At 40.4% G+C, this 23,274-nt stretch overlaps 2 long non-coding RNA genes across 4 annotated transcripts; one reads left to right on the forward strand and one right to left on the reverse strand.

Moving 5' to 3' along the window:
* Positions 1-1,193: 1,193 nt before the first annotated feature.
* On the forward strand, positions 1,194-5,107 carry LOC138104737 (uncharacterized). The gene is made up of 3 exons (XR_011148246.1): positions 1,194-1,381; positions 4,045-4,142; positions 4,875-5,107. It is a non-coding gene; the product is annotated as an uncharacterized lncRNA (long non-coding RNA).
* A 4,903-nt stretch (positions 5,108-10,010) lies between these two features.
* On the reverse strand, positions 10,011-22,240 carry LOC138104738 (uncharacterized). Of its 3 annotated transcripts, none has more exons than XR_011148248.1 (6): positions 21,757-22,240; positions 17,262-17,369; positions 16,685-16,804; positions 14,432-14,706; positions 10,913-10,989; positions 10,011-10,235 (listed from the first exon to the last, which is right to left on the reverse strand). It is a non-coding gene; the product is annotated as an uncharacterized lncRNA (long non-coding RNA). The 3 variants fall into 3 exon arrangements; XR_011148247.1 differs by having other exon boundaries at positions 16,680-16,804; positions 21,757-22,239; XR_011148249.1 differs by lacking the exon at positions 21,757-22,240 and adding an exon at positions 21,044-21,130 and having other exon boundaries at positions 16,680-16,804.
* Between the last annotated feature and the right edge of the window lie 1,034 nt (positions 22,241-23,274).

Consider the following 23,274-nt stretch of genomic DNA (forward strand, 5'->3'; position numbering starts at 1 on the left):
TGAGTGATGTTTGTCATTCTCTGTGCTTCCTAGCAACCCCAGGCAAAGGAGATGCTCTGCAAAAAACCCCCAAACCTTCAAAGCTATCTCTGCCTGAGCCAGCCTTGGGACAATATTATTGTGGCTACTCAGTGCTCTGTCCAGGCTCACTTCATGACACCATTTGGTCTGGGGTATCCCTTTGGTCAACTGGGATCAGCTGTCCCAGCTCTGTCCCCTCCCAACTCCTTGTGCTCCCCCAGTCCCCTCACTGGTGAGGTGATGAGAGAGGCAGAAAGGTCTTTGTGTAAATTCTGCTCAGCAATAACCAAAACATCCCTGAGTTATTGACACTGTTTCCAGCACAAATCCAAAACACAGTCCCAAACCAGCTACTCTGAAGAACACTGACTCTTATCCCAGCCAAAACCAGCACATATGAGTCTGGTATCCTGAACCAAACATCCCCAACATGAATATGGCCACAGCAGAGTCCTGGTTCAATCTGCCAAAATTCAAACGTTGAAGAGAGATCTATAACTTCTCTCTTTGGAGCCCCTCTCTCTATATTGACTTCCAGGGAACAGAATGCACTGAATCTCCAACTTAGGTTAAAGCTTAAAGTTCAGCACATTGAGTCTTGCCCTACTCCATGGACCTACACTCACTTAAAATAGCTTCTGTCAACATTCTGGACATATCACATGAACTTTCTGTTTGTTTTGATGTTTGACCTTATTTTGTACTGTCCTTATTCTTACTGTAAAAATAACAAACCGGACTAAAAATTTTCTCCCTGCCATTGAACACTTGTTTCTCAAGGGACTGTTAAGAAAAAGGGAAGATTTCCAAGCAGCAAAAAAACATAAGTTTTCAGACTTCCTTTTTCGTTGCTTATTAAGACTTCCGACAGTCTTTTTTTTTATTTTTTAATATCCTTTCTCCTTCCACTGTCTAGCATCTCCCAGTTGCTTTTAGATTTAAAGCATGTGTGTCCCAAATATGATTTTATGGCAATACATCTTGTCCTGACCTGTGTTCTTGTTTGTTTTCTTCTTTTGCATTCAAGAATTTTCTTTCCTATTTTGCCTTATTGAAATGGCTGTGGGAAAGCAGTGCAGCTAATAAGATACATCTGGCACTTTTTCCTGTCAAAGGGCAAGCCCAGCTGTGAAGCTTGAGCAGCTTGAGCAGCCTGGGCTGTACAGAGCTCATTAACCTCATCCTCTAGAAGCAGTGTGCTACAATTATTGAAGCAGCTGTGAGCAGAGGGGCTAAGAGGAGGCTTTGAGCTCTCCCCACAACATCAGGGCCAGGGACAGGCTTGAACAATGGGAAAACACTCCAAGCACTTTCTCTCCTGGAGAGGGAAAGGATACAGCACAGCCCTCTTCTGCCACAGGTTTGTACTACCTGTTGTTTTCTAAGAGAGTGGGCAGCTTCCTCCACTTTTCTTCTCTGCCACTGTGCCCTGGCCCCACAGATTCAAGTCCCTTTTCTCTCTTTTCTCTCCCAAGATGCCTCTCAAACAGGATTCCTGAGCAGCAGCAGTCCAGTAATAATCATATCCAAATGTCTATTTGAAAAGCATTGCTGTTCCAAACGATATAAATAATCCAAGGATTAGCTGTAGAGCGTTTGAACTCTGACCAAGACATTTGTTGCTATTATCTAGGTTTCATTTTTTACTCCTAATATGACAGGATTCTCTGGGATATGAAGTCTCGTGGGCTTGCTCTTGGCCAAGAATCACAGACACCGATGCTGTGATGATACTTTTCTTCTGCCAGTTCTGATATTCTTCTTTTGCCTTAATTTTCATTGCTGTCTCTCCTGATCAGCCTGCATATTCTTTTCTTAAAAAGGTTCCATATTAGGATGGTATGAGTTAGCTGGGCTATGCTGATTTATTGTGGGTAAGAATTAGCCCACTGTGGAAGTTCACAGCTGGCTGGGAAAAATCTCCCCGACGGGCACTTTTCAGTAATAAATTACCTGTTTGAGTTTGTCTTCTCAGTCTTAGAACTACAAAGCCCACATAAGTCTTTAGATCAGGAAGTTGAACTTGTCTTTTGAAGGTTTATGTCCTTCAGTGCTCAGGCTGGGGACTTCCCCTTGCATAGTGACCTTTGCATGGTGATATTTGAATATTCCCTCAAATATCTGATCATGGAGGCACCCGTCCTTCATTTTGCATCATGTATGTGAAGGTATGGTTTGATATTTTCCACATTTTCCCACAAGATGGCACAACTTTCTTATGAACAGTGCATGCTGAAGCATGGACTGCTTTCTGCACTGACAGTAATGCAAGGAACTGACATACTCTGTAGAGGTCAGGTGCTTTATGTTGCTCAGAATTAGGTGATTTACCCTGACTAGTTGTCTGGGAGAATTTTGCCTTCTCTCTCAACTTCTTGTTCTCCTCTCATTGCTTCTTTTCCAAGTCCTCAGAGGACCTGTGTCCATGCCATGACAAGGTGGGCTTCCCACAGGCTTGAACTTCACTGGGTGATTCTTGATTTCAGGAATTGCCCTTTTTTAGCTTGATGTCCACTTCATCTTGTAGGGAAAGGACAAACCATTTCTGGTGCTCATTGAGGTGAATGCTTTGAGCTCTGTGCTGAGCACAGGGACAGCAATGACCAGTGTGTTTCTCAGCAAAAGATGTCTAGAAAATTTGAAGCTGTTTTCTGGTTGGTTTGGTTTTTTAGTGTTTGTTGTTGCTATTGGGGGTTTTTTTTGGTTGTTTTGGGTTTTTTTTTCTTGGGTGGGTGGGGTGGGATTTTTTTTTTTTTTTTGGAGCAAATTGTGCCATCAGTTATCCCTTATTACCCATCTGTGATTATGCACTTGACATACTTCAGGCTTACTGACAAAGTAGTTACAATCTGCACAGGAAGGTGCTGGAATCCAGTATTTTTAACAATCATCCATGAACAGTTTGGTGATAGAATTGGAAATCTTTTTCTGAGGTATGTTCTACTTCAAGCAAAAACAGATTTGAAATTACTTTTGGTTTCTGTTATGAAGCATCCAATAGGAGTTGTTTCTCTCTGGGTAAATGCTCTGAACCACTCCATGAGCAAAATTTTTGACGTATCATTATAGGTAAACGTTTGGACTGGGTGCTGAACACCTTAGATGTCCTAGGGGTTGGGATCAAGGAAGAAATTTCAGTGTGAAATCCCTGGCTACCTGGTTTTCAAAATCTCAAAAATTACGCTTTCAAAACATCATGCAAGTGGGATGAAAATATCTACAAGAAATCTCAGACACTGGTTTTCCATTTGGAATGGGAGAAAAATAGAGTATTTCATACTCAGGGTACTGAGTCTTTGACACTGATTTGGACAAGTTATTAACCAAAGTCATGCATGCTGAGTAGCCCTGTCACAGAAAATACAGAACCCACAATAGCATCAGTATTCAAGAAAGTGAATCCTCCCCCAACCCCTCTAGTCACATTAACACTTTATTCCACTTTTCCCCTCCTTTAGTCTCAATAAAGAATAATTTTCCTTGGAAAAAGAGAAAATTACATCAAGTGAGAAGGAATTACCTTAAGGGGAAGGAGAGCAAGAAAGAGGGAGTTAATATTTCATTACCCTACCCACTGCCTGAGTATGTTGAGTCAATTTGTTCAGAAGCTGAAGGAGAAGGACTTGGGAGAAGCAGATATCTAGTCAGCCACTCTCCTGTTGTCTGCAAGCTGTTTTTTTGCCCTCAGACCTAATAACAGACACTGAAAAGCAAGCTCAGGATTGGTGCTTTTCTTTTTTTCTTACACACCATGAGCTTCTCTTCCTTAAAGTTTGCTGTGGATTGTTTTTGAAATAAAACTCATGCTGACCTGCCACGACCACTTTCAGTGTTAGAGACTCAGCACTGCTCCTCTCTGGGTAGGAATGTCCCGTTCCTGTGCCCTGTCATGCCAGTACATCCTTTTTGTGAGACAGAATGACTGCAGGACATAATCACCTATTCAGAAATATGTTCTACTTGAACCCTTCAAATCCTATTATGTCAAAATTCACATGACTTATTTCTCATGCTCCATTACAGGCCAAGCTCCTTTATCCCACCCTGAACTTCCCCTAGGTCACTGCAGCTTCATCCCAAAGCAAGTGGCAAGCCAGGAGCCTGCTGCACCACTGGCAGAGGTATGCTCATTTTGAATTGACTTCAAATAGAGCTCCAACTGAGTTCAGCAAGACAAACATTCTAATTTGGGAACATCAACATTGTTCATTTCAGTCAAAAATGTTAAAACAAAATATGTCAGCTTTCCAAGATGTTATTTCAAAAAAATTATAAAATACCAGCAGCTCCTCTGGAATGGAAAGAGTGGTTCCCAGTCTAGCCTGTCCATAGGCAATGGAAAGCAGTGTGTGAATGAGATAGAAAAAGACCTTTTGAGCCAAACCAAGGGAAGGAATGTTGAAGAGCTTTGGTGTTCAAGCCCTTCACTACTGAAGGACAAATTTGGAAGGCATCACCCAAGGCACCAACTGATTGTGCACAATGCCACATGACAAGATGATGGGGCAGTTCAGGTTTTCATAGTCTCTGGCACCTATATGCCACCACTATACAACCCCCTGAATGTTTTTTTGAGGTGAATGATAATCATTGAGCAGCCTAAGAGTGATGCAACATCTCTTTCTCACCCTCACAAGTCTTCCAGTAAGGCAGGAGCCAACAGAACAGGGAAGTTCTGGCCTTCATCAATTGCTCCACAGAACACTCTAATCCTTGATCTTGCTAAATTGTCATCTTCTATCTCACTACTTGTGTTTTCTCAGGGGTTTATAGAGTTTTTCTGTGGGTATTTTAGTCTTAAGTATTTGGATGGATAAATTATCAAAGCAATTCCATGTCTCTCTTTGTTTCAGTCTTCTGTTGCAAGGCTTTAGTTATCTTTTTGCTGCTACATTATTTTTCCCAGCAAGCTCTGGAGAACTGCGGCTGTGGAGAGGATAAGATGCCATTTCTAAGACAGAATTTAAGAGAAGTTGTTGGGGGTTGATAATTTTTCAGTCACCTTAAACAATCTTTCCTTCATACTCTTCATTTTAATCACTTGGCATTTTAGTGTATTCAAGTCATGGAGAAATAAAAGAATGAATGGGACTGCAAGATTTTGTCTCCTGTGTCTCAAGCACAAGCAAGCTTCCTCCTGAGCAAGGTTATTATTGTCAGGTTGGGGAAGGATAACGAGATACTTTTTTGCTTGTTTTATTCAGTATCCAAATGCCAAATAATAAAACTTCATGATACCAACTCAGAGATGCCAAGCAGAGGTTTGTGGGGTTTCATCCAACACTGTGGGGTTGGATACAGGGGCTTCAGTTCTTGCAGCCATCACTTAAGTCTATGACTTTGGACCTGGTAATTTCCCTGCAGCTGGTGGGAGCCAACCTCCAGATCAGCTTGCTGCTTTTAATAACAGAATGAGGAAATCTCTTTGTGATAGAACTTTAGAGACAAAATGCTTAAACATGAAAGAGTGATCAGCTTCTTGACCTCAGGCCAGTTTGCAGGGTGGAGAATTAGGTCCATGCTGAGATCTGAAAGTCACTTAATGAAGCAACTAGGAAGGCACTTAGTGAAACAACTAGACTTTGCCAAGCTGGGGAAATAAAGCAGTCCCAAGTGAAGCTCATGAAGCATGAATGATGCATTGGCATTGTCAACTTGGTAGAGCATCCAGAGTACTAAATTAAATACATTTGAGACAGAAAATGGTAAGAAACTTGATTTCAGAGAGTTCAAAATATCATCTAATGTCGTGACTAAATTAATGACTTCATTTTACAACTGGGAAGACCTCGCTGGATAACCTCATCTTATCTAATTTTTCCAGAGCAGGCACCATTCACTCAGACAAATTATTTGTAGGCACACTTGGGCAATGCTGTAGCAAAAGATGAATGGATGCAGTGGATGGGTAGCCACTTGACAGCACAGGAGCTCTGGGAAGAGCTCTGGTTCCACACTGTCACAATATCACCTCAGAGGCAAATCCAAAGTCGCTGCAGCACTGAAATATTGATCCACATTTAGAGCACTATGCTGCATCACTGATAGTTGCTAAGATATCATTAATGTTATGTTTATCTGGTAGGAAAATGTGTTGATATGAAGCTTCAATAACCTTTTGCAAAAGCCAGTTGTGCTGAGTTGAGCTGCCTAAAGTTGATATCACACAAAGTTTATTATTTGGCATTTGGATACTGAGTAAAACAAACCACACCCAGGTGCCACCTCAATTTTGCCATTATGACTCCAACTATGACAGGAAGAAGACTAAAATTGTGTCAAAAAATAACAGTGCCATCCCTTTTTGACATTGTCATGAATATTAATAAATGACCAACATTATATTGGGCATATAAAACAGCACTTTCCAACCTGCAGAGAGAATACATTGCCTAAAGATGATAATTCAGTAAGATAAATTTGGATCTCAACTAAAGGGCACCTCAGTAATGTAAATGGTAATGCTCCTCTCTGTGGATTTTACCTTTAAAGAGTACACATTTCTGATTTCTCTGTCCCTCTATAGACTGAGGAATATGCATTCCCATACAGCTTCTTATTGTTCCCATCAGATCCTCACTCTGAGAGCTGCTCTGACGAGGATTGGAGTGAAACTAAATTAAATTTACATATTCAAGAATATATTCCAGCTGTTGGTTTTTGTTTGGTTGGGTTTTTTTCAAGTTAACTTTCTACAACTAAGTCAGTCAAAAAGAAAGAAAAAAAAAGGGGTTGGTGTAGCAGCAAATCCTTTGCACTGAAACATCCCTGATGCAGTAATCTAGACCTCAGCCCAAATGCTAATCCAGGCTTGTACTGTCCCAGTGGGGAAACTTCAGCAATATTACAGAAACCATGGTGAAAGTCTTATGAAAGGGAGAACATCTCATGTGCTGAAAAAGGCAAAGTTGCTCCAGGCTTTGAAATTATTGCTCTTTCTGCTTTTTAATATTAGAAATATCCAGGATAACGCAGCAATTTATCTCTCTCTGCTGCTGTAAGGTGGGATATGAAAATCTGTCAATGTCCTGCCTGCAAATTTCTCATTTGTGAAACTCTTGTCAGTTCTGTGTCCAATGAGCACATTGAATGGTAAAAAACCCACATATTTCTCTTTCATGGTAATTTTGAGCATACAAACCTGCATATAAAAAGAAATACATTCTTATATTTCTTATGGTAAAGGAAATGTCTTTTAAATTCCACAGAAATAACAATGTCTTTTTTGTTTTGAAATGGAGTTGAAGTCAGGCATTGTGCTCTCTTGCAGAGCACACAGTAGAGCAAAGAGACCAGCTACTGCAGTTTGCCTTTGACATCCTTCCTGAAAAGTCAAGGTTTAACCTCCAGGATTTTATTTTTCATCTTCTGGTCCTTTGATGAGAGTTTTTACCATTTACTTTCCTCTGCCAATATGGTCAAAGATTATTAATGGTGATGTTAGCAAGAGATAATATGCAGTGTTTGAATTGGGTGGGGGTTTTTGTCTTGGTAAGGATTTTTGCTTCCGATAATTGTTTTAGATTTGATAGCTGTGCATTTCCTGATTCACTTAAAAACATAAGAGAAGAGCCTGAAGTGTTTTATTTTTTTTTAATTTACATGAACTTGTAGCTCTAGACACTCCCTTAAATTCAATAAACTGAAAGAAGAAAAAGTAAGGTAGAAAAGGAAATAATTAAATAATCCAGAGAGATGGATAGCAAGGCATAGTGAAGGTCTTATAAAGTTACATTTATTTTGGGCAGTTATGACTAACCCTGTGCTGAGTAATAGGATAGGAGGGAAAACAGGATTTCTGCTGGCTCTGTGGTGTTGACAGGCAGCACTTACACTTCTTGGAGATGTATAATCTGGAACTGAAAGTCAGAATTTTCAAGGATATTCTTAGAACTGAGCACTTAGTCCCAAGGGAAATTCCTGACTCCTCATTGCTTCTTATATACTTGTTCAGCTCCCACCTTTCCTTGTGCAAAATCAGAGATTTTAACCTTTGTTATAATTGCAATATACCCTTGGTTTAATCAGCAATCATATGGATTATACAAGGACAATGATGATCTTGAAGGTGTTCAGTATTTTGGTCTTGATCTGGCAAAATCATTGAGTATTATCTTCAGCATGGACACAGTTTCCATGAAACAAGCATGTTGTTTCTGCACACAAGACATTTGCTCTTTTGGAGTCAGCAGCAGCCTCCAGGGAAGCAAAAACAAGGGGAAGAGAGTGGGAAGCAAACACAGTGCCTGGGAGCACTGTATAAAACAGCAGTTCAGGAATTTGGGAGGCCATCTACCACCAGCTGATGGCTTGATTGTTCTCTAGCATAAACAGCTTGCTGCATGATTTTGGAAAGCACAGATTATTTTGGCAGTTTCTGACCTGCTTCCCAGAAAGTCTTTTGCAAATCCAGATATTGAGAACAGACGGGTGCTCTCGATGCTCTTGGGTGCTGGAGACATCCTCTGTTGAGACTAGAAACACTCCTACAGGAAAATTTGCTAGGTAGTCTACTTGCAGAAAACCAAAAAAGTCTGTCATGGTTTGAAATTATTTTTCATCATTTCACATGATTTGAAATTATTTAAGAGTGCTGTGAAACAATTACTCAGAGCTGTCCGCCTTGGCCTGACTCTATTGTACAGCTCTGTGCTGATGGAGACAAACCTGTGAACTGCCAGGAAAGCACCAGCAGAGGAGGAAGCTGGGCTAAGGGCCTGGCAAAGTAACAGTGGGAAAATCAAATGTGAGTTACCTGACACGTTGCTGTTCACAAAGACAAGGATTCTGGCTCGGAGAGTGATGTCTCTCTACAAAGCCCCGAGTGAGAATGAATAGCTTCAATGAGGTCTCAGTTGGTGTAGATGAGGAACTTCCCATGCCATGGAGCTGAGATTTTTTGGGTGTCTACTTAGGTTATTAATCTGCGGGAAAGAGAGAAGAAGTCACACAAAAGGAGCACAAAAGCAAAGGAAGATTTTTTTCTATGTGTTTCTGGAGTATTTCATTGTATAATCTTCATGCTTCTGCTTCCAGAAGGAGATAGGATACAGCTTGGCTCTGTCAGTGATCTTTAAAAATAATTTGATTTTAATCTCTGCTACTGTCCTACCTAAAAATTGAATGATAGTCTGACTGACAGAAAAGAAAGAGTGCACAGGACTTTGAAATGCAGCAATCATTACTGTATCAGTATAACAAAAGATGAAAGTAGCAGCACTGAGAAACACAAAGAAAATTGTGAATAGGCTGATGTAGGTATGAATTGTGCCACAGAACCAGCAAGACTGCTAACAAAGGTACAACAGATGAGCCACAGACCAAGGCACAGTTGCTTAAAGGCAGTAGAATTGAGAACAATTAGCAGATGCAGCCCAGCATATCCAAGGCGTTATGGTAATTTCGCAAAATGGGCTTAAATTAGAAGGGAAGAATACACAACCATAACCCTTTCTTTCTCTCTTTCTTACTTTTGGGAGGTGAAAGAGTACTGCCTTATTGCACTTGCCATTTCCAAGCCTGCCTGAGCAAACTCCCTCTAGTACAAAGGGTGAAGTCCATGAAGACTGAAGTGGTATCTCACTGTTAGTGACAATACCTGCTCCTTGCAGACGAGTAGTCAGGAGATGCTAATTCATATCTCAGTCACACATTTCAGCCCAGCAATTTGCCCATCCTGCTCTGCAGTCAACACACCCAGTCTGCTGGAGTGAGCAGCTGCAGAAAAATCCATACAGCTGTGTGCATGCAGTGATGTTCTGTGCTAAGTCTGTGCTGGACTACTCTAGGTGATTCTCCTGGGATGAAGCCTCTGGATTTCTGCAGAATTTATCCTGTGAGTTAGATATAAAATGGGAGGCCTCTGCATGTCAAAGAGTTTTAAAAAGGAGTTCAATACTCTGTTGTTTTAATGCTTCTTTTATTGTTTTTTTTTTTTTTTCTTATCACCTCAAGTTTCTAGCAGGGCTCAGAGCCCGACAAAGTGCAAGTCAGACCAGCAGAACATCAGAAAGGCAGGGAAAACCTGTCCTGTGGACATTGATGGAGGGAAATTCAGAGGGAGAGTCTTGGAAGTATCTTGAAAGTTTTCACTCAAAGTCCATAGATTTAAACAGAAAAATTTCCTGGTGACAGGCAACCATTCCAGGTGTTAGGCATGCTGATGAGTTACCATTTCCAGATGCATTCTGCTCTGTTCTCAGCTCTTGCAGAGGCTGAAGGTAAGAAAACATCAATTTAGTAGTGAATCATTTGCTGATGTGCCGAGATTTCTCCATAACAAAACTTCACCATCCCTCTACAGGTCATTACTCTGCTATTGGTGACCTTCCAGACCACATCTCCCCTCTGTCTCCTAGGTGGAGCAACTTCAGGCAGACCCTAAGAAACAAGGCTCATAAACTTCTTTCCTGTTTCTCCTAGACCAGGGCAGAGTGAACTTGATGCCTTAGGTTTTACCTTTTATATTTTTCAAACCCTGTACTGCCTAGTGTGTAACTCTGCAGTTTCTTGTAGCCTGTTAATTTCTGCTCTCTCGTGCTAGGTAGACATAACAAAGCCTCTCCAGGCCTGCTCTCCAAGAACACCCAGACCGTCCCAGGCCCAGAAAGTATAAACCAAAAGCTTCTAAAGGGGGGGCAAGCTTGGGGAAATTACATCATTAACTGAAGCTTTAATTGGAGAATTAACCCTGATATGCAAATGAACCAAGCCTATAAAGGTGTGAAGAACTCGTGACCTGACGTCCATCTTGGTGTCCATCTTGGCAGTAGCCTCTGGCTCCCCAGGGGTACCTTTGAAGGCCTTTCAAACAAATACCTACCTTTATTCCCTTACTCCTGTCTAGCCTCTGTTTTTAGGTGGCCACTTCAGGCGTCTAACTCATACACACCTTTAAATTGCTCCAAGATGAGCACAGTGGCAGCTTGTTCTTTCCAAAGTTAGCTGTGCTGAGTAGCTCTTTTTTCTCTAACAGAAAAAAAAAAAAGTGTTGCTCATTGTCAGTGTTGTTCATTGTTACTGGTACAAAAGCTCATCTCAGAGCTCTGGCAGCTTTTGCAACGTTATCACAATTTTTCATGTAACTGGTATTTGGTTGCATAAGGAAGAACTACAGTAGGAGCAGTGAAGTTTTTAAAGCACAGAATTCTCTGGAATATGGACTCTTTTGACCTCCTTTATGCAGTGTAGTCTTACCTAATGGAGTTTTTCTGGTTGCTAAAATATGAACATTTTATATTTAAAAAATAAAGGAAGAACATTTAATTTAGAACTGAATGTGTAGGCTGGTACCCAAGAGCTGAGAAATAAATCATTGTATTATTGTTGTCATTCTCCTTAGACCCAGGAAATTCAGTGTGTAAGCTCTATTTTAAAAGTTAACAAATTTTCATATAGAAATATAAGGTAAGATATTTAAACAACTTTAACACAAAGAACTGTATAGAAGTATTATTCAGAGCATTATTGATGGAAAAATTACCATTGTCCCAGAAATAGCTCCATGGAAAATATTTTTCCCTCCTCAGGAAGCATGAATATTGAACATCTTTTATCATAATCAGTGGTGCTTTTCACCATTTCGGTGATGAACAATCACCTTAAATTCTGAATGATCCAATTCTTGTGCCTGTTTCTCATATCAGTCTGGCATAATTACACTTGCAGAGTGATGAAAACACAGCTTTGTGTATTTGTTGTCTCTGAAGTAACTGCTATTTACCCTGGGATACAAAATTTAAATCAAATCCTTTCCGACATAGACAACTTCACCCACAATAAGAGACTTTGCCATCAAAAGGGAGTAAACAAATCTGATGCTTAGTCAGAGGACCCAAGCCTCCAGCTTAAGCTTTGTGGCACATCTTCATTTCCCAAAACCATTCTAAATACAGAAAAAGGTGTCAAGTTACCAACATGCTGAAAACAGAAGCCCTCAAAGTTCCAAGTCAAAAGAAGCTACAAACTCAATCAAGTGGCCTTGTGACCCCCCTTCCAGCCTAGCCTAACTTGGCCTAGCCTATCCCAAGGCAGTGAGAGCTGGATTTCCTAACACGGCAGGTTTTGTGACTACACTGGGACAGTAGCATAAGCTATAAAAACAAAGCTCTGTGCAGTAATGGGAGACAACTTAATTTTTTTTTATTAAAGTGCTTAATAGGGCCAGTGGAGTGATGGAATTATAGCTGGCACAGTTTCTTGCAAGTGTTTACTTTTACAAGTCAAGTGTTTTTGTTAAGATAAATTGTGTCAAGCAGCATGTTCAGCCCACATGGTTGTCTATTCCCTGAGGATATGAGGGCTGGCCTTGAAATCCAAAAGAGGTCAGAAGAAAATTTCCATCTCTTTACACTGTCTTGCTGCTTTTAAGAAGTGAAGAAGAGAAAAAGGGACAACGCAGAGCTCCCAACAAGTGGGACCTGTGTGGCTTTAACTTGGGCCAGCAAAGGTCCAATGTGCAGACGTGAAGAGCCCTCTGTGTGCAGCCTGGGGTGTCTGGATAGTGCAGCTGGAGCTGGTTTGTCAGCAACCTCCCTGGAAGTTGTCCTGAGGGACACACAGAGAGAAATCAAAGACAGCCAGAAGAGACTGAGAGCTTTCAACAGTAACATGAGATTGCCAAGGACATAGCTCTGGATGACACACCTAGGGTTATTTTAGCAAATGAGTGTTTCCACTGCAATGTGGATGCACACAAAGATGCAGCAACCTCAAGAAAAACAGCGGGACTTGATTATAGCATTGTGGATAAGATAGGTGTTATTGAATTGTACAGCTGCATGAGTCACAAGGTAAACTATCCTGCATTGCTTATAAAACAGCTTTCAACTTCATAATCAATGAGAAACACTTCTCCCATTTCCTATTTTCATTCTAACATGATTTGCACAGTAATAGAGCACTCAGGCCTCAATCAGGAAAGCGACCACACTGTACCGAGCACTGAACAATCCAGGGGTGGTTACGATGCAATGTTTGTAACAGCTCTTCCCTGAGTACAATTTTATGGGCAGTTAAATGCTACAATAAGGACACAGAACTTATCAAATAAGACCCAAGTTAAGAGAAAACAGCCTAAATGTATTTTCATCAAAAGTACAGGAAGCAATAGGCTTCTCTTAAAACTTGCCTCACACAAAGTAGGCACCAGTGAAATGAATCTCTTGTCTGTGTGATGAAGCTGTCCAACACATTTTTTGGGATAATAAACTAGCACTCCTCAGTGCAAATCATAACACATTCTTATGTGCAATAACACAGGCAAAGCTGAACAAAGAATGGCTCAGACACTGAAGTACTGGCCCTTCCCAGCCTCTTCTCTTGTTTTAGAAATCAGTTTAGAGACTGATTGATTTTCCTGGGCTACAGACAGGTTGCAGGCAGAGAGCCTTCCCCACTGTTGTTTGTTTGGCTGTTTTTTAGTTACATATTTTTGCCTTTCCTTCCTCTTTCTTCAGCACCTCCAGAGCTGCTTGGGCAGAGGGAGGGAAGCAGCATCCTGAGACATTTCTTACCAAGGAGGGGCTGTGTCCTGGAATTTGGGTTGGATGGTTACACGTAGAAGTCACTCCTCTGTGTGTGGGCTGCTATTTTTCTTTCTTTATGATAGCCAGACTGTTTTAATCTTTTCAATAGTAATGATGTGTGGAAGAAATGATTTTTCTGTTTATTAAAGCAGTTGGAACATAATTGCAAGGAGAGGGTAAAGGAAATGGCTTTTTTATATAGTTCTTGATATAATTTCTAGGGTAATAATAGATTTCTATGTTTGACAAAGGACATATGCACATATATTTATATGGGGGGGGAAAAAACACAAGCAGGGGAGGAAAGGTGGCTGAAGGAGAGTGATGAATTTAAAACACCTGGCTTAGTCTGAGAAGGTGGGAATGGGAAAGACAGACATTGCAGGCTTGACTGATTTCTTCCCTGGATACCTGACATGAGAAGCAGTGTTGGCTACAGCCCAGCTGATGGGACCATTTCACAGTTTGACTGCAAGCCAAAAAAGCCTGTTGGGTTTCTGTGCTCCATTTGGTTTGTTGCCACAAACAAAGAATACAGCAGCCAGCAAACAGCCAGCAATGTTGACCTCCCCTCTGCAGCAGCAGTAAGCTGTTTTATGGCTGCATCAGCAGATGGGGGCTTTTGGTGTAAATGTAGAGGGCTACTGGAGTGATGGAATAATATTTCACTGTTTTGTCACACAAGCATATTTGGAGGCATATGGGGGACATGATCTGCTTATTCCTGTGTCTGTGATCTATTAATTTATGCAACACCTGCTGAAGAAAAGGGTGAGATTAATTTTGCTTAGATCTAAATGCCTGCCAGGTATTCCCTCCCCGAACTCTTTTCATGCTTGCTGGACCAAATTTGATGTTTTTAGTGAGCAGATAGTCTTGATCACCTTAAGTGTCTCCTTGAGTTTAAGTGAATTAGTCAGTGCCTTTTTGTCTCCCTTCACCTCTCAGGGTAGTTAGATAAAGAGCCCAGACATAAGTGTCTATGCTGTAAACAGCTTAAATGAGATCCCACAAAAGATGTCTGGACCCGACAGAACCATGACACATTCATAAGGATCAATCCTGCAGTCAGTGGTAGCTTTGTCTCCCTCGCTTCTACGTGGAATGGTTACAAGGAGTACTTCTCAGAAAGGCTCTTCCTGGATCATGGCAGCAATACCTACCAAAAAAAAAAAAAATAGGAGTTTAATGGGCAATGCTTTCTAATTGCTAAAATAATACTAATACTAATACTAATACTAATACTAATACTAATACTAATACTAATACTAATACTAAAGTGCCTTGACTTGCTATCTTTGTTTTTCTTCCTGCTAGAAGTCTTTATTTAGATCTTCTGTCACTATGAGGTCAGAATGTCAACATTTTGTTTACAGAGCTGAAGATGCATTTTAGGGTGAAAAACAAACCCACTAACACTCAGAATATAGTTAAATCTCCTGATTCAGCTTGGTTTTATATCTTTTGTGGAGGGCAAATTTGGAGAGAGCATCTGTGCAAGACTCACATACAACTTCATGAAAGAATACTGTTTCTCCAGTTTACCACTTTAAAGAAATATTATCCCAGTGTCTTCATGTCCATCTTTGAGGGACATTTTGCTCCCTTTTGATGCAAATGTATTTCAAAGGTGTTTCAGCTCTCTTTCTGCCCTTGTTACTTCCCTAATCACAAGGTCTTGTGGTCTTTTAGGCAGCTTCCAGACATCCAGGGCAAGAGTAATGAGATATCTTCATGCTAACTTCAGAATGAATCTCTTATGAACAAAGGAAGATGTCAGAATTCCAGGTTTTATATGTTGTTCTAAATATCTTTTTCAGAAATTAAGACTAACTCTGATTATAAGGTTACATTAAAACATCTCCAAACTGTGTAGCACAAGTGTTTTTTTCTATCACCTTTCTATCAGAAGGGCTTTATGTGACCAGTGTGTGACATGTTAGTGTACACTGCTCTCCTGGATCCATCACATCACACACAACAGGGCCAAGTTCTGTAAATTTGTAAAAAAACCACACATTCCATTTAGGCCTGAAAAAGTGCCTGACAAAATGAAGTCCCATCATGTCCAGAAAGTAATTTCATTCTGTATGCATCTGCAAAGTTTTTTCCCCTTTCCCTGAGGTGAAGGGAAAGATCTGCACAAGTGTAACAATCTATTTCTACTTCAGCATTTCAGTTGTTGGGTTCTGTCCACCAAACAAGTGGTGTCAATGGGGTCACCTGTGTTTGATCATTAGGGGGAATGCATGTCCTTATCTGCATCCCACACTTGACTAGCAATGCTTGACTCCTCATCAAGCTGGAAGTGATTAATTCAGTAGGACCATCCTTTTCTTGATGTCAAGGAAAGAAAGGTCAGTGCCAGCAACTGCTGATTAAGTTTAGCAAAGTGAGGAAAGAAAATTAGCAGGATTGAGCTTTGTCACCTCTTGCTTTTTGGTTCAAGTCTTCAGTGAATGAAAAATCATCTGTGCCTGATTAGAATTCATGTCTGTCAGAACATATTTCAAAGAGATGGTAACTTCTACATGGCTCAGGCTGAGGTAAGTCTGGAAAATCACCTCTCTTTACAGACAGTTCAGCAAAGACAAATGAACATTGATGAGACTGGAAGATTATTGGTTCAGAAAAAGTAAATGAAAAACTTTTCCTGGAGTTTAACTGCAGTCAAGGATTCTTAAGGATGCTGTGGGTTTTGACTGCCACTTCTCTACTACCCTCCATGAAGAGCATATGAATGTGGTACAGAGAAAGCCTTCTTTAAGGATAGCTAGAAGTGCGGGCTTTCTTAAATTTAGTTTGATTTTGCCATTACCAGGGAGGTTATTTCATTCAGGAGATAGCCACACATTTTTTGAGAAGTGTGAAAAGTCAACTAGATCCCTTAAAGAAATAAAGTTTATAAAGGAGGAAGAGGGGGAAATATCAGTAGTATTAAGCCTGCAAAAGACAAGCTCATTTCTCATGATCAGTTGTACAAGAGTAAATTTTGGAACAATATTTTTAGGGCAAGTATGATATACAGGAAGAGAGGGAATGGAAGCCAGCCTATCTAAGATAATCTGACATCCAAGGGATTTAATAGCAAATTGCACAGCACAAGAGACTGTTGCTGTCACGTTACTGTACCTTACTTTTCTTTGGTATTGACTGATTGCAGTGTCAGTTCATTGCCCCTGAAGAACAGAGAAATTGGAAAATACAGGCAGCATTCTGCTTTTCTTGAAAGAGATCTCATTTTCGGTCTGTAGGTTCTAGAAGTATGAACAAAAAAAGAAAAAGAGAAAACTGAAAAGAGCAAGACAACATCTTAGCTCAATTTCCATGTGTAACTTGTTAGTTATTTGTACAGTTTTACTTACACCAGTCGTAAAGTGCTGAGAACAAATCCCAGAGGATAAACTCCAAAGTATTCCTCATGGAATTTTTAATCTTAGAAGTGCTGGAATATCTCACAAGCCATACATGTGCGAGCGAATATTATGTATATAATGTTAAATGGGAGATAGATATTTCAATGACCTGCAATAGACCCTTCTTCCAAGCAAGTCTACAGCTCTGGCAACACCATGGTGGTCGCTCTAATTTAGCCACCATATCTTAGAAGAGCTGTTGATGTGATTCCCTCACATGAGACAGGAAAAAGTAGTCATGTGTGCTAAGGCAGAAGCAGCAGTGGGGAGGGAAGGAAAGATATTGAGTGCTACTCACATTCATGAAGTGCTGGTTCCCATAAAATCATCTGGAAGGTATGTGCTGGGACTATTGTTAGTGTTGTCATGATTTTAGCTTGGAGCATTTCCCTGTGTTCCTTGTAACCTGCAAACAGAGCAGAGGTGTGAGCATCCAGCTGCTTCTGCTGACAGTCAAAGCCTGTTTGACCAGCTCTAAGCACAAGTGATGGGACCCAACAGGAATAACAGAACAACCACTGAGAAGTTTGGAAGCCAGACTCAGACAAAAGACTCTAGGAGCTAAAACTCTGGAGAAACAATTCCTTTTGTTTTAGCACTTTCTTTGCTCTTTTCCCCTGCCTGGGACTATACTGTTCCACTTTTACAGCAGTTTCTCTTCCCTGTGTGTATTATAATTCAGTTGTTCAGACACATAACTCAGGTAACCAGGTAGAATGAGTCACTGTTCACCTCTGGCCATGTCCAAATGTCTGATTCCATCTGTCATTAAACAACAGCCATGAACAGGAGAGCTGCATGAATATTACCATAAGGCCTTAAAGGAATTTCTTTCTCTTGGCAACACACAGAAAGAAGAGCTTCATACTGCATTGCAGAAATCTCTATCTTTGGAAACTCATAAGGTCAAAGGTACATGCAGATTACAGAAAGAATGAGACAAATTCACAGAAGAATACTCCATTAGTCTTTCCCCGTTCCTTCTCTCTGCTGTCTACCTTGGCAGGAACATCGGTCTTCGCTCTGAGGAGTCAAAAAGATTTTCTTCCAGAGAACAACAGAAAAAGAGCAGGCAGTTCTTGTCCTGAATGGCTCTCTACACTCAGCTGCCTGTGAAAGGATGTGCAACCCTTGTCCAGATTGCAATTACATTACCTTAGAATTTCTACTTTGAAATAGACACAGCATATTTAAAGGTAAACCCAAACTTTTGAGCAGTATCTTTGAAAGCAATCAGAAAATTAACAGTGTGACACTGCATTTCCTTTACTGAAGTTCTGTAATTCTTTGGAGTCCATTTTTCCCAAATGACCTATTTATCTGCTTTGAGCTAAGAATGAGTACAAGATGTAGCAGGGTGGTGGCCTGATGGGAATGCTGATCTCTCAGGGAGCTAACAAGAGTATTTGTATCTGCCTGTCTCAGTGACTCATGCAGGGATTAAAAGTTATTCCCCTCTGAGGGCCAGAAGCTACCAGCTCCTGTGTTTCACTGCATGAGGTATCTTGCTTGCACCCTCTGGAAACCTTTCTTACTTGGATAGCTCTGTTGACAAAGGTCCCATTTTGGGATTCCACATTGGTTTCAAGGAGGTATTTCATATTTAAGTTCAATGTTTGCTAGTAAAATGAGGTTTAAAGAAAGAAAGCCTATCCAGTCCATCATGATTTTTTGCTGATTCTGCTCCTCTACTGGTGCCCCTAGAGATGCTATCTCAGCACTGCCATCAAGATAATTCCCTGCTTTCTTTGGCAGGTTGTATGGTCTCTTCAACGTGTGCAGTTACCAGAATGGCAAAGTGAAAGGGAAGCAGAGCAGAGAGAAACTTCAGACCTCAACCATTTCCTTGTTTTTCTAGTCTAGAAGTGTCTGGTTTCGGAGGCAGTTTCTGTAAGGCAGAAAAGAAGCTGGCGTAGAAGGTTGTGGTTGTACTTGGTTCACCCACAGCAGCAGGAAATACACATCAGCCAACATACCTTACTCTCCTCTCTCTGACAGTCTGATAACATTCCTCTACTGTAAACCCAAAACCAATGCTGAGGAATGTTTTGTCTCTAAAGTCTTCCTGTTCTCAAAAATAGGCCCACTGGGACTGGAAGCTGTACCTGTGGTTTTAGTAACCCTTAGGTGCTCTCTCCTGGAGTTTGCTCCTAGGAGATACTTCTACAAACTCTTCACACTCATGATTTACCCCACCATGACAAAGCCTGCTCAGCTGTGAATAAAAGTATAGAAATAGACAAATCTTATTTACCTGCGAGCCGGTCAGGATAGAGGTCATTTTAAATAACTTTCAGCTCTCCAAAACCTACTGGTCTCAGTTAGTCCTAAGAAAACATTTCCATTGATAATTCCATGTAACTAGGATTTTTTTCTTTGCCTTTCTAATCCTTTTCTGTAGTGGTAAAAAGCATTTGGTCTGCTACTTATTTTAGGAGTTTGGTACATATGCAAAAAGAGTAGGATGTAAATCAACACAGGATGCTGTTTTCTCAGATGAATAGCCCTATGTAAATGTAAGAAATTAATATAAAATACTTTCTAATCCAGTTTATTTATGTGGTAAATCATCCTGAACCCTACAATTTTATTTTGAAGACCAAAGAAACCCACCACTTTAAAGATTAATTTTCATTTGATTCCACTTCTTGCACAAATAAGTTCCATTTAAAAGAATCTAATGAAGAAGTTTCTAGTTTGAGCCCATCCAGCTGTAGATTCCTTGTCATGCAAAGTTTTAGGTAACAGTAAACATAATTTTCCATTACTGCTACACTTATACTTGGTTTGACTTCCAGTACAAGCTTTAAAGCAAGTGCCAAGCAATTTATTGGGATGACACAAACAATAGAAATGAACCTTAAGTGAGATGTTCTTTATCAGCTGCTAACAGCATCTATCCATTTTTCATCTCAGGAAATATGTAGGTAAAACATTTCATGTGCTTAAGAAGCTTATAGTAGGCCTATCAAGCATGTATAGGGAATAAAAAAAAAATCAGTAATTTTAGAATAGAAGAAAAAATAACATCCTATGAAAATGTAACTTGCTTAACATTTTAACTGTATAAAGGATTTTTTTTTTTCCTTTCTAGTGGTTTTACATTCCACAGACTATGGAGTTTTTTAAACAGGAAAGGAACAGATTTTCTTTGACTTTCTGGCAACTCCCTCAAAGTGAATTCAAAACACAACTTAAATCTCTGAACACTTCTGTGTTGCCAGCCAGATAAATAAGCATTGCAGCAGGATGCAACACCTGCAGATGTATTCTCCCAAGTTTGTGGCTTTCTTCCACAGAACAAACACTGTGAAATTGCTTCTACAGGTGTCCCACAGAATTCCTGCCTTCCCAGCTCCCTTGCTTGTTGAAAACACTCCACACCACAGGCCAGGCTCAGACCACTGCTGTGGGCAGGATTGCAATGGTTTTGTCAGGGTAAAATAGTGTCAGCCAGAATAACCAGCAAGGCAGAAGGAATATTCACCTCCCCACTGCCTCACTCGTTATGTGGGCACATAACAAGGCTCCAGGCATCTAAGACAGCACCAAGTACCCTGATCATTCATAACCTGGGTGACAAGAGCAGAAGCTTTTTCCTTGGGATGGTGAGCAATTAAAGAAAATTAGGGCTGTGAGGGTCCTCAGTCCAATAACCAGTTTATTCATCTTCCCCAAGGCAAGATCTACTGGCCTGCCCCAAAAATGACAGATGTTTATCTAGCTCTAATATCTTATTAAAAGCTATTGGTAACAGGCACACCACACCAACCAGACAATTTATTTCTATGTTTCGTTGTACTTTTAGCAATATTTATAACCTATGCATTTTGCAAGAAGCTTTATCACCATCTTTCTCAGTGCAATCAAAGTTACATTTAAACAGTCTTGCTAAGAAATCCAATTCATTGTCAGCAAACATAATTTCATTTCCCTTTTATCACTCCTGGAAAATGTTAACTCTATTTCAGCAGGGCATGGGGATACCAGGAGGTTCTGATAGGTTCCTCAGTGGTCCTTTTGTTTCTTGTTTGAAAAGAAGTAGGCTGCCACTCTCAGTTAATAGTCTCAGTTACTTACTGATAAATGCAGGGGATCCATAGGAACAATACTGGAGAATTAAGTCCTTATTGCTTCCTAACTGGTTTCTGGATATCATCCACGAGGAGACCAAGGGTAGCCACCCCCTGCTTTACTGGAGAGGATGTATTTGTTCATTGGTACAAGATTTTTCTACCTAAATAGTAGAACTGGGGAGAAAATTAAGGTGGTGCTTGGATTACCCACACAATGAAGGTGTGTTTAGTGCAATCTCTGACATTACCGTGCTTTATGAGAACCATTCAAATGAATGAATGCCTCAAAGTAATAATCTTGGTTTATATCTGCTTTTATAGTATACATTTCTATAATTCATGAACTTCTCCCTATAGCAAGCCTATAATATTTGACTTCATAACAGTATAACCCTATAAAATGTGGCTCTATAAAAGGAGATGGAAGACAATCAACACAAAACAGACATTTCCAGGGGACAGTGTGATCCCACCCTGTGACTGTGGTGCTTTGTAGTGGCAGTAGATGAAGCAATGCCTTCCTGCAGGCTCTAATTAAATAGAAGTACCAAAGCATGTCTGAGAACAGTGCACTTTGTTTCCCTTCAAACATTCCTTTGCAATTAAATACATTATTATTTTAAGCATCCACCTCTTGCATTGGGAAAGTTGTTGATTCCCACTGCAGAGATAAGGAGGAACATAAAGAAGAGATGGGAAATCAAGCAAAAATATTACCTGCTGGGATCTTCGATGGCCAATAAAGTAATTAACAGCACAGCTGCTTGCAACCAGGTGGAACTAGTCTGCAGTGACCCCTGCAATCAGAAGTAGAGAAAAGGAAGGCAGGAAAGGGAGAGAAACTAGAGGTTTTCAGCTGTCAGAGGAAAATAAATTGGCTGGCTCTACCCCTTTCCACTAAGCTGTCGAGTAGGCACATCTTATGTTCCCCAGCCAGTCATGCAGGCTGCAGGAAAAAAGTGGTTTGGGGACTTTCCATTTTCCCTCATCAAAATGTTAATCTTCTGAATAACATGTTTGCTGCAGAAGCCATGAGAAGGGAACAGAGAAAACAGCTGGTTAGAGACAGAGGCTGTTGGAAACCACCTGAAAATGTGCTGTTGAAAACGTGCAAGCACACACTTCCTCATTTTTTATTCATGTGAGAAAACATTCATTGCCGCTGGAACTTTAGGCTGATGCATCCTATGATTAATTTCCTGGACTAAAAGGGTAAGGGAGTCAACATGTTCTTTAACATTGAACATGGTGATTAAATCTTGCATTCTGAGCAGGAAAACTGGGTGGAAACAGTAAAGTTTTAGGGATATAATCTCAATTAGAGCAATCAAGTGATGGCAAACGGCGAAAACCACAGTTCTGTACAAAAGCCTGGTAAGAACTTTGCTTGAGCTAGGATCAAGCTAATACATGAAGGTGGTATTTGCCATGCTGTGTGCAGCCTTCCAGGAGTTGTGTTACTCTGGGAGGCAAAGAGCTGATCACTGGAATCATAGAATTAATGGAAAAGGACTTATTTAATGGTATGAGAAACACAGAACAAGTAAAAAAGCAGTATCTTGTTCATTTAAGTAAACACTTATAAAGATCACCTTTATGAAATGAAAGCAAAGTATGAAAGCAAAGCTTTCCATGGAACAGCAAGAGTTGAGTGGGTTGGAAGAAATGAGAGCTAAGGGTGACAACCAGTTGTGGGAGCAGGCAGTGTGAGGCAGTGTGTACTTTTTCCTAGGAATTGAACTGGAACTAGCATTTCCTTCAGTGCATCACAGAATAGGCCACAGATTAATTTGTAAAATTGTCTGAGCATTTGAATTCGAGCATCTTTGGCTACAACTGAAACAGACTTGAAGAGGAAGAAAACTCTAATAGCAAAGATGCTCAGTCTGCTGGGTGAGTTATTTCTACCTTGAGGTTCATACTAATTTTGTTAGCTTTGCTACCCTTTCTACCAATCCTGCCAGATACTAAAAATACCCAACACAGTGAAAATCCAGTCCTTTCCACTGTGGACTTTGGCATATGACAATTCTCTCGAGAGACAGCAATGAGATGTGGAATTTCTGAGCTCAGCACATACCTAGGAAGAGGCAGAGGAATATATCTGTTCTCAGTGGTGACCAAAAGGAGGTGAAAAAAGAGGGGATGCTGACTGTGACTTGAAGTGTGGGTTTTTTTCCTCCCTCCAGAAATAGAAGCCCAAAACTTTTGTTTACTTATTCTATTACTATTGTA

Source organism: Aphelocoma coerulescens, chromosome 1A (genome assembly GCF_041296385.1).
Source record: "Aphelocoma coerulescens isolate FSJ_1873_10779 chromosome 1A, UR_Acoe_1.0, whole genome shotgun sequence".
Classification (NCBI taxonomy): Eukaryota; Metazoa; Chordata; class Aves; order Passeriformes; family Corvidae; genus Aphelocoma; species Aphelocoma coerulescens.